Below are 11,453 nucleotides of genomic sequence, written 5' to 3' on the forward strand. Positions count from 1 at the left end.
TGAATTTTAATGGGATTTTAATGGGATTTTAATGGGATTTTAATGGGATTTTTAATGAGATTTTTAATGGGATTTTAATGAGAATTTTAATGGATTTTAACGAATTTTAATGGGATTTTAATGGATTTTTATGGAATTTTTTCCAATTTTTTTTGGATTTTCATGGATTTTTTTTGGATTTTCATGGAATTTTCCTGGAATTCTGATGGAATTTCTGGAATTTCCCATCCCAGGCAGGTGAACGTGTTCGGGCAGCCTCGGCTCTGGAATCTGGGGGATTTTAATGGGATTTTAATGAATTTTATTGAATTTTAACGAATTTTAATGGGATTTTTTGGGATTTTTTTTGTTTTTCATGGATTTTTTGAATTTTTTTGGATTTTGATGGAATTCTGATGGAATTTCGGGAATTTCCCCTCCCAGGCAGGTGAACGTGTTCAGGCAGGATCTGGGGATTTTAAAGGGATTTTAATGAATTTTAATGGGATTTTTTTTTGATTTTATTGAATTTTAATGGCATTTTTTCCAATTTTTTTTTGATTTTCATGGATTTTTCATGGAATTCTGATGGAATTTCGGGAATTTTCCATCCCAGGCAGGTGAACGTGTTCAGGCCGAGATCTGGGGGATTTTAATGGGATTTTCATGAATTTTAATGGAATTTTTTCCAATTTTTTTTGTTTTTAACGGATGTTTTTTTTGGATTTTCCTGGAATTCTGATGGAATTTCTGGAATTTCCATCCCAGGCAGGTGAACGTGTTCAGGCAGCCTCGGCTCTGGAACCAGGGGGATTTTAATGGGATTTTCATGAATTTTATTGAATTTTAATGGATTTTTTCCAATTTTTTTTGTTTTTAATGGAAATTTTTAATGAATTTTAATGGGATTTTAATGGGATTTTTAATGAGATTTTTAATGGGATTTTAATGAGAATTTTAATGAGAATTTTAATGGATTTTAACGAATTTTATTGGGATTTTAATGGATTTTTATGGAATTTTTTCCAATTTTTTTTGATTTTCATGGATTTTTCATGGAATTCTGATGGAATTCTGATGGAATTTCTGGAATTTCCCATCCCAGGCAGGTGAACGTGTTCGGGCAGCCCAGCTCTGGATTTTATTGAATTTTCATGAATTTTAATGGAATTTTTTTTGTTTTTCATGGAATTTCTAATGAATTTTAATGAGATTTTTAATGGAATTTTTAATGAATTTTAATGAGATGTTAATGGGATTTTAATGGAATTTTAATGAGAATTTTAATGGATTTTCATGAATTTTATTGAATTTTAATGGAATTTTTCCAATTTTTTTTGTTTTTCATGGATTTTTTTTGGATTTTGATGGAATTTTCCTGGAATTTTGATGGAATTTTGGGAATTTCCCATCCCAGGCAGAGTGAACGTGTTCAGGCAGGATCTGGGGGATTTTAAAGGGATTTAAACGAATTTTAATGGGATTTTTTTGGATTTTAATGAATTTTAATGGAATTTTTCCAATTTTTTTGGATTTTCATGGAATTTTCCTGGATTTTTGATGGAATTTCTGGAATTTCCCCTCCCAGGCAGAGTGAACGTGTTCGGGCAGCCGCGGCTCTGGGATTTTCATGAATTTTATTGAATTTTAACGAATTTTAATGGGATTTTTTTTTGTTTTTCATGGATTTTTTTGGATTTTTTTTGGATTTTCCTGGAATTTTCATGGAATTTCCCGTCCCAGGCAGGTGAACGTGTTCAGGCCGAGATCTGGGGGATTTTAATGGGATTTTCATGAATTTTAATGGAATTTTTTCCAATTTTTTTGTTTTTAATGGAATTTTTAATGAATTTTAATGGGATTTTATTGAATTTTAATGGATTTAAATGGGATTTTAAATGAGATTTTAATAGAATTTTAATGGATTTTAATGAATTTTAATGGGATTTTTTGGATTTTATTGAATTTTAATGGATTTTTTTCCAATTTTTTTTTGTTTTAAATGGAATTCTGATGGAATTTCCGGAATTTTCCCCTCCAGGCAGGGTGAACGTGTTCAGGCAGAGATCTGGGGGATTTTAAAGGGATTTTAATGAGATTTTAATGAATTTCCTTGCATTTTAAGGGATTTTAATGGAATTTTAATGAATTTTAGATCTGGAGAATTTTAATGGGATTTTAATGAGATTTTATTGAATTTTAATGGGATTTTTAATGGGACTTTGAATGAGATGTTAATGGGATTTTATTGAATTTTAATGAACTTTAATGGGATTTTTTTGGATTTTATTGAATTTTAATGGAATTTTTTCCAATTTTTTTTGATTTTCATGGATTTTTCATGGAATTTTGATGGAATTCTGATGGAATTTCTGGAATTTCCCATCCCAGGCAGGTGAACGTGTTCAGGCAGGATCTGGGGGATTTTAAAGGGATTTTATTGAATTTTAATGGATTTTAATGGGATTTTAATGCAATTTTTTCCAATTTTTTTTTTGTTTTTAATGGAATTTTGATGGAATTTTCATGGAATTTCTGGAATTTTCCATGGCAGGCAGGTGAACGTGTTCAGGCAGGATCTGGGGGATTTTAATGGGATTTTCATGAATTTTATTGAATTTTAACGAATTTTAATGGGATTTTTTTTGGTTTTTTTGGATTTTGATGGAATTTTCCTGGAATTTTCATGGAATTTTCCGTCCCAGGCAGGTGAACGTGTTTGGGCAGCCGCGGCTCCGGGCGTCCCTGCGGGATCTTCGCTCCCCGCGCCGCGTCCCCAAATCCTCCATCGAGGACGACCTCAAGCGCCTGATCCTGATGGACAATTCCTGTCCTGAGCCTGACCCGGCCCCGGTGAGGACAAAAATCCCAAAATTGGGAATTTTACAGTAAAAAATGCAAAAAATCCGGAGCTTCTAGCCCCAAAAATGGCAAAAATTCGAATTTTTTAGCCCCAAAAAATGGCAAAAAATCGAATTTTTTAGCCCAAAAAATCGAATTTTTAGCCCTCAAAAAGGGGAAAAATTCTCAATTTTTTCCCCTGAAATTCCCAGTCCCAAAATGCAAAAATTCCAAGGTTTTAGCCCAAAAAAGTCGAATTTTTTAGCCCAAAAAATGGAATTTTTAGCCCCAAAATGGGAGAAATTCTCAATTTTTTCCCTAGAAATTCCCTAAATTCCAAAATTTCCCGATTTTCCCCAAAATTCCCAATCCCAAAATGTAAAAAATTCCAAGGCTTTAGCCCAAAAAATGGCAAAAAATTTGAATTTTTTAGCCCCAAAAATGGCAAAAAAATCGAATTTAAAACCAGCGAAAATTCGAATTTTTTAGCCCCAAAAAATGGAATTTATTCTAATTTATGCTAATCTATTCTAATTTATGCTAATTTATGCTAATTTATGCTAATTTATTCACAGCCCCTTCCCCGGACGGTGTCAGACGAGAGCCTCTGCGGGCGGCGCCGCCAGCGCCAAAACTCCGGGAATTCCCAAACCCGCCCAGTTTGGGGCCGATTCCGCCGAATTTGGGGCAAATTCGGGCAATTTTGGGGCCAATTCGGGAAATTCGGGAATTTTGGGGCCAATTCGGGGAATTTTGGGGCAAATTCGGGCGATTTTGGGGCCGATTTGGGGAAATTCGGGGCCGATTCGGGGAATTTGGGGAATTTGGGGCAATTCCCGGAGGCGCCACCAGGGGGCGGCCGGAACACGCTGCCCACAAGGACGGACAGACACGGGAACGACGGCAGGAAAGGTGCGGAAATTCACTTTTTTTGGGGATTTTGGGGGGATTTTGGGGGGATTTTGGGGGGATTTTGGGGTTTTTGGAAAGTTTGGGGGAATTTTGAGGAATTTTGGGCGTTTTTAGGGGGATTTTATTGGGAAATTTGGGATTTTCTGGGGATTTTTTGAGGATTTTTTTGAGGATTTTTTGGGGATTTTTTGGAATTTTTGAGGGTTTTTTTTGGGGGGATTTTTGAGGATTTTTTGGGGATTTTTTGGGTATTTTTAGAGGGATTTTGGGGGATTTTTTTTAGGATTTTTTGGGAATTTTCTGGGATTTTTTCGTCATTTTTAGGGGAATTTTATTTGGAGTTTTGGGATTTTTGGGGGGATTTTTGAGGATTTTTTGGGATTTTTTGGGGATTTTTTGGGGATTTTTTTGTCATTTTTAGAGGACTTTTTGGGATTTTTGAGGGATTTGTTGGGGAATTTTTTGAGGATTTTTTGGGGAATTTTTGAGGATTTTTCGGATTTTTTTTCTGGGAATTTTTCGAGGGTTTTTTGGATTTTTTGGGGATTTTTTTGGGGAATTTTTGAGGATTTTTTGGGGGATATTTTGGGAATTTCCGGGGCCGCTGCCCACAAGGACGGACAGACACGGGACAGACGGCACGAAAGGTGCAGAAATCCCGATTATTTTGGGGAATTTGGGGAGGATTTTGGGGTTTTTGGAAAGTTTGGGGGAAATTTGGGCGTTTTTAGGGGAATTTTGGGGGATTTTATTGGGATTTTTGGGATTTTTTGAGGATTTTTTGGGGATTTTTTGGGCCATTTTCCTGTGAATTTTTGGGGGGATTTTATTGTGAATTTCGGGCATTTTTTGGGCCATTTTCCTGTGAATTTTATCAATTTTGGGGGGCATTTTATTGGGAATTTTTTGAGCCATTTTCCTGTGAATTTTGTGAATTTTGGGGAATATTTTGGGGCCATTTTCCTGTAAATTTTATCAATTTTGGGGCCATTTTCCCATGGAATTTTGTGAATTTTTGGTGATTTTTCCCCAGGCCCCGTGGCCAGGCTGGACCCGGGGCTGATTCCGCTCCCGGACGCGGCCGGGCTGGAGTGGGGCGACGCTCGTCAGCGCTGCCAGGGCCTACGAGGGTGAGCGGAAAGGGGGATTTGGGGGGAATTTGGGGGAATTTGGGCAATTTTGGGGCATTTTTGGGGCATTTTGGGGATTTGGGAATAATCCAGGGTGGGTTGGGAGGAATTTTGGGGATTTTTGGGTGGTTTTTGGGGATTTTTGGGGTGGTTTTGAGGTGATTTTGGGGGTGGTTTGGGGGGAATTTTTGGGGTGATTTTGGGTGGTTTTTGGGGATTTTTGAGGTGATTTTGGGGTGGTTTTGGGAAATTTGGGTGGTTTTGGGGCATTTGGGGTGTTTGGGAATAATCCAGGGTGGGTTGGGAGGAATTTTTGGGGATTTTTGGGGGATTTTTAGGTGGTTTTTGGGGATTTTTGGGGTGGTTTTGAGGTGATTTTGGGGTGGTTTGGGGGGAATTTTTGGGGTGATTTTGAGGTGGTTTTGGGGGTAATTTTTGGGGAATTTTGGGCTGATTTCGGGCAATTTTGGGTGGTTTTGGGGAATTTTGGGGATTTGGGAATAATCCAGGGTGGGTTGGGAGGAATTTTTGGGGTGGTTTAGGGTGAATTGGGGGAAATTTTGGGAGATTTTAGGGCTGATTTTGGGGTGGTTTGGGGTGATTTTTGGAAATTTTTGGGGTGATTTTGGGGAATTTTGGGGAAATTTGGGGAAATTTGGGTGGTTTTGGGGCATTTGGGTGTTTGGGAATAATCCAGGGTGGGTTGGGAGGAATTTTTGGGGTGGTTTGGGGTGGTTTGGGGGTGGTTTTTGGGGATTTTAGGGCTGATTTTGGGGTGGTTTGGGGATTTCTGGGGTGATTTTGGGGTGATTTTGAGGTAATTTTTGGGGATTTTTGGGGTGATTTTGGGGAATTTTTGGGGCAATTTTGGGGAATTTTTGGAGGCAATTTTGGGGAAATTTGGGGAAATTTGGGCATTTGGGGTGTTTGGGAATAATCCAGGGTGGGTTGGGGGCGATTTTTGGGGTGGTTTGGGGAATTTTTTGGGGATTTTTGGGGTGATTTTAGGGTGGTTTGGGGTGGTTTTTGGGGATTTTTGAGGTGATTTTGGGGTGGTTTTGGGGTGGTTTGGGGGTAATTTTTGGAAAATTTTCGGGCAATTTCGGGTGGTTTTGGGCAATTTTGGGTGGTTTTGGGGATTTGGGAATAATCCAGGGTGGGTTGGGGGTGATTTTTGGGGTGGTTTGGGGGTGATTTTTGGGGATTTTTTAGGGTGGTTTGGGGTGGTTTGGGTGTGGTTTTTGGGGATTTTTGAGGTGATTTTCAGCTGATTTTGGGGTGGTTTTGGGGAATTTTTGGGCATTTTTGGGGTGGTTTTGGGCAATTTTGGGCGGTTTTGGGGATTTGGGAATAATCCAGGGTGGGTTGGGAGGAATTTTTGGGGTGGTTTGGGGTGGTTTGGGGGTGGTTTTTGGGGATTTTAGGGCTGATTTTGGGTGGTTTTGGGGTGGTTTTGGGGTGGTTTGGAGGAAATTTTTGGGAATTTTTGGGCTGATTTTGGGGAATTTTGGGGAAATTTGGGGAAATTTGGGGCATTTTGGGGATTTGGGAATAATCCAGGGTGGGTTGGGAGGAATTTTTGGGCTATTTTGGGGTGGTTTGGGGGTGGTTTTTGGGGATTTTAGGGCTGATTTTGGGGTGGTTTTGGGGTGGTTTGGAGGAAATTTTTGGGAATTTTTGGGCTGATTTTGGGGAAAATTTGGGGAAATTTGGGTGGTTTTGGGGCATTTGGGGTGTTTGGGAATAATCCAGGGTGGGTTGGGAGGATTTTTGGGTGGTTTGGGGTGAATTGGGGGAAATTTTGGGGATTTTAGGCTGATTTTGAGCTGATTTTGGGGGGATTTTTGGGGTGATTTTGGGCAATTTTGGGGAAATTTGGGTGGTTTTGGGGGCATTTTGGGGATTTGGGAATAATCCAGGGTGGGTTGGGGGAAATTTTGGGGGATTTTTGGGGGATTTTGGGGTGGTTTGGGGAATTTTTGGGTGGTTTTTGGGGATTTTTGAGGTGATTTTGAGGTGGTTTGGTGGTAATTTTTGGGGAGTTTTGGGCTGATTTCGGGCAATTTGGGTGGTTTTGGGGCATTTTGGGTGTTTGGGAATAATCCAGGGTGGGTGGGGGAATTTTGGGGTGGTTTGGGGGTGGTTTGGGGGTGGTTTTTGGGGATTTTAGGGCTGATTTTGGGTGGTTTTTGGGGTGGTTTGGGGTGGTTTGGGGGAATTTTTGGGGAGTTTTGGGGAGATTTTGGGCAATTTTCGGGCATTTTGGGGATTTGGGAATAATCCAGGGTGGGTTGGAGGAATTTTTGGGGTGGTTTAGGGTGAATTGGGGAATTTTTGGGGATTTTAGGGCTGATTTTGGGGTGATTTTTGGGGTGGTTTGGGGGATTTTTGGGGGATTTTTGGGGTGATTTTGGGCAATTTTGGGGAAATTTGGGTGGTTTTGGGGCATTTTGGGTATTTGGGAATAATCCAGGGTGGGGTTGGGGGTGATTTTGGGGATTTTTGGGGTGAATTGGGGGGAATTTTGGGGATTTTAGGGCTGATTTTGGGGTGGTTTGGGAGTGGTTTGGGCTGATTTTGGGGAAATTTTTGGGTATCTTTGGGCTGATTTTGCGGAAATTTGGGGGAATTTGGGGAAATTTGGGCATTTTGGGTGTTTGGGAATAATCCAGGGTGGGTTGGGGGGAATTTTGGGGGATTTTTGGGGGGATTTTGGGGTGGTTTGGGGTGGTTTTTGGGGATTTTTGAGGTGATTTTCAGCTGATTTTGGGGTGGTTTTGGGGAATTTTTGGGCATTTTTGGGGTGGTTTTGGGCAATTTTGGGCAGTTTTGGGGATTTGGGAATAATTCAGGGTGGGTTGGGAGGAATTTTTGGGATTTTTGGGGGATTTTTGGGTGGTTTTTGGGGATTTTTGGGGTGGTTTTGAAGGTGATTTTGGGGTGGTTTGAGGGGAATTTTTGGGTATTTTGGGCTGATTTGGGGGCAATTTTTGGGGTGGTTTTGGGGAATTTTTGGATATTTTTGGGATTTTTTGGGGATATTTTGGGATATTTTGTGGATATTTTGTGGATTTTTTGGGGATATTTTAGGGATATTTTGGGGATAATTTTGGGGATATTTTTGGGATATTTTTTGGATATTTTAAGGATATTTTAAGGATATTTTAGGGACTTTTTGGGGATTTTTTGGGGATATTTTTGGGATATTTTTAGGGATAATTTGAGGATATTTTGGGATATTTTGGGGATATTTAGGGATATTTTGGGTTATTTTTGGGGATATTTTAGGGAGATTTTTGGGGATATTTTAGGGATAATTTTAGGGATATTTTAGGGATATTTTGGGGATTTTTGGGATATTTTGGGGATATTTTAGGGATATTTTAGGGATATTTTGGGGATTTTTTGGCACTATTTTGGGGAATGTTTTGGACATTTTTGGGACATTTTTGGGGTATATTTGGGGACTTTTTGGGGATTTTTTGGGGATATTTTGGGGATATTTTGGGTGAATTTTGGGATATTTTTGGGTGAATTTTTGCTGTTTTTGGCCCATTTCAGTGCAGCGAGCCGTGTCCCTGTTCTCTCTGGGTAATTTGGGATAATTTTGGGACATTTTTGGGGATAATTTTGGGGATATTTTAGGGATTTCTGGGGGATATTTTAGGGATATTTTTGGGGATTTTTTGGGGATAATTTGGGATTTTTTGGGGTATTTTGGGGATATTTTAGGGATATTTTGGGGATTTTTGGCAATATTTTGGGGAATGTTTTGGGACATTTTTGGGTATTTTTGGGGATTTTTTGGGGATATTTTTGGGCATATTTTGGGATATTTTTGGGCATATTTTGGGGATATTTTTGGGCATATTTTGGGATATTTTGGGGATATTTTAGGGATATTTTGGGGATAATTTTGGGGATATTTTGGGGATATTTTTGGGATATTTTTTGGATATTTTAAGGATATTTTAAGGATATTTTAGGGACTTTTTGGGATTTTTTGGGGATATTTTTGGGATATTTTTAGGGATAATTTGAGGATATTTTGGGGATATTTTAGGGATATTTTTGGGTGAATTTTGGGTGAATTTTGGGTGAATTTTTGCTGGTTTTGGCCCATTCCAGTGCAGCGAGCCGTGTCCCTGTTCTCTCTGGGATATTTTGGGATAATTTTGGGACATTTTTGGGGATATTTTGGGGATATTTTGGGGCAGATTTTTGGGGATAATTTTGGGGATATTTTAGGATATTTTTTGGATATTTTAAGGATATTTTAGGGATATTTTTGGGATATCTTGTGGATATTTTTGGGGACATTTTAGGGATATTTTGGGGATATTTTTAGGGATATTTTAGGAACATTTTGGGGTTATTTTTGGGATATTTTGTGGATATTTTTGGGGATATTTTAGGGATATTTTGCGGATTTTTTTGGATATTTTAAGGATATTTTAGGGATATTTTGGGGTTATTTTTGGGATATTTTGCGGATATTTTGGGGGATATTTTAGGGATTTTTGGGATATTTTTGGGATATTTTGGGGATATTTTAGGGATATTTTTTGGATATTTTAAGGATATTTTAGGGACTTTTTGGGAATATTTTGGGGAATGTTTTGGGACATTTTTGGGTGAATTTTGGGATAATTTTGGGATATTTTTGGGATAATTTTGGGATATTTTTGGGTGAATTTTTGCTGTTTTTTGGCCATTTTAGTGCAGCGAGCGTGTCCCTGTTCTCTCTGGGGTAATTTGGGATATTTTGGGTGAATTTTGGGTGAATTTTGGGTGAATTTTTGCTGTTTTTGGCCCATTCCAGTGCAGCGAGCCGTGTCCCTGTTCTCTCTGGGGTAATTTGGGATATTTTAGGGATATTTTGGGGATATTTTGGGGATATTTTTGGGATATTTTTAGGGATATTTTGGGGATATTTTTGGGATATTTTGGGGATATTTTTGGGGATATTTTTGGGATATTTTTGGGATATTTTTGGGGATATTTTTGGGATATTTTTAGGGATATTTTTTGGGATATTTTTGGGGTTATTTTAGGGATATTTTGCGGATATTTTTGGGGATATTTTAGGGATATTTTGGGGATATTTTGGGGAATGTTTTGGGACATTTTTGGGTGAATTTTGGGATAATTTTGGGTGAATTTTGGGTGAATTTTGGGACATTTTTGGGTGAATTTTTGCTGTTTTTTGGCCCATTCCAGTGCAGCGAGCCGTGTCCCTGTTCTCTCTGGGGTAATTTGGGATATTTTAGGACATTTTTGGGTGAATTTTGGGTGAATTTTGGGATTTGGGTGAATTTTGGGTGAATTTTTGCTGTTTTTGGCCATTTCAGTGCAGCGAGCCGTGTCCCTGTTCTCTCTGGGGTAATTTGGGATATTTTAGGACATTTTTTGGTGAATTTTGGGTGAATTTTTGCTGTTTTTGGCCCATTCCAGTGCAGCGAGCCGTGTCCCTGTTCTCCCTCGCCGACCCCGCCCTGAGCCCGGAGCCGCCCCCGGCCCCTCCCCCACCCCCGCGGGGAGCGCCCCTCCCCCCCCTCAGGTACCGCCCCCAACTCCGGGAACCCCAAAAATGCCCGGATTTTGGGGGGGGAAATTGGGAATTTTGGGGGGGAAAAATGGGAATTTTGGGGGGAAAAATGGAAATTTTGGGTGGGGGGGGAAAGGGGAATTTATGGGGGGAAATTTGGGGGAAGAAATGGAAATTTTGGGGGAGGAAAAAGGGGAATTTATGGGGGGAAAAAGGGGAATTTTGGGGGGAAGTTTGGGGGAAGAAATGGAAATTTTGGATTGGGGGAAAAGAGGAATTTATGGGGGAATAAATGGGGAATTTTGGGGGAAAAAAGGAAATTTTTGGGGGAAAAAGGGGAAATTTGGGAAAAGAAGGAAATTTTTGGAGAAAAAGGGGAAATTATGGGGGCAGAAATGGAAATTTTGGGTGGGGGAAATGGGGAATTTATGGGGGAAAAAATGGGGAATTTTGGGGGGAAAATGGGAAAATTTGGGGGGAAAAATGGAAATTTTGGGGGAGGAAAAAGGGGAATTTATGGGGGAATAAATGGGGAATTCTGGGGGGAAAAAAGGAAATTTTTGGGATAAAAATGGGGAATTTTGGGGGAAAATGGGGAATTTATGGTGGAAGAAATGGAAATTTTTGGGGGGGGGAAAAGGGGAATTTATGGGGAAAAAATTGGAAATTTTGGGAGAAAAAGGGAAATTTGGGGAAGAAATGGAAATTTTGGGTGGGGGGAAAAGGGGAATTTATGGGGGGAAAAAGGGAAATTTGGGGGGGAAAAATGGGAAATTTTGGGGGAGGAAAAATGGGAAATTTGGGGGGAAAAAGGGGAATTTTGGGGGGAAAATGGGGAATTTTGGGGGAAAGTTTGGGGAAGAAATGGAAATTTTGGGTGGGGGAGAAGGGGAATTTATGGGGGGAAAAAGGGAATTTTGGGGGGAAAAAAGGAAATTTTTGGGGGAAAAATGGGGAATTTTGGGGGAAAATGGGGAATTTATGGGGGAAGAAATGGAAATTTTGGATTGGGGGGAAAAAGAGGAATTTATAGGGGAAAAAAT

At 39.6% G+C, this 11,453-nt stretch overlaps 1 protein-coding gene across 1 annotated transcript in view; it reads left to right on the top strand.

Moving 5' to 3' along the window:
* Nucleotides 1–10,431, top strand: part of LOC143696482 (uncharacterized) — a 28,643-nt gene extending 18,212 nt beyond the window's left edge. Inside the window, exons 10-13 of the mRNA XM_077192865.1 lie at nt 2,685–2,832; nt 3,396–3,732; nt 4,766–4,862; nt 10,317–10,431. The gene's annotated coding sequence lies outside the window, so the exon portion shown is untranslated. The remainder of the gene's footprint in view (nt 1–2,684; nt 2,833–3,395; nt 3,733–4,765; nt 4,863–10,316) is intronic.
* Nucleotides 10,432–11,453: the final 1,022 nt, after the last annotated feature.

The sequence above is a fragment of the Agelaius phoeniceus genome, chromosome 36, assembly GCF_051311805.1.
Source record: "Agelaius phoeniceus isolate bAgePho1 chromosome 36, bAgePho1.hap1, whole genome shotgun sequence".
NCBI lineage: Eukaryota > Metazoa > Chordata > Aves > Passeriformes > Icteridae > Agelaius > Agelaius phoeniceus.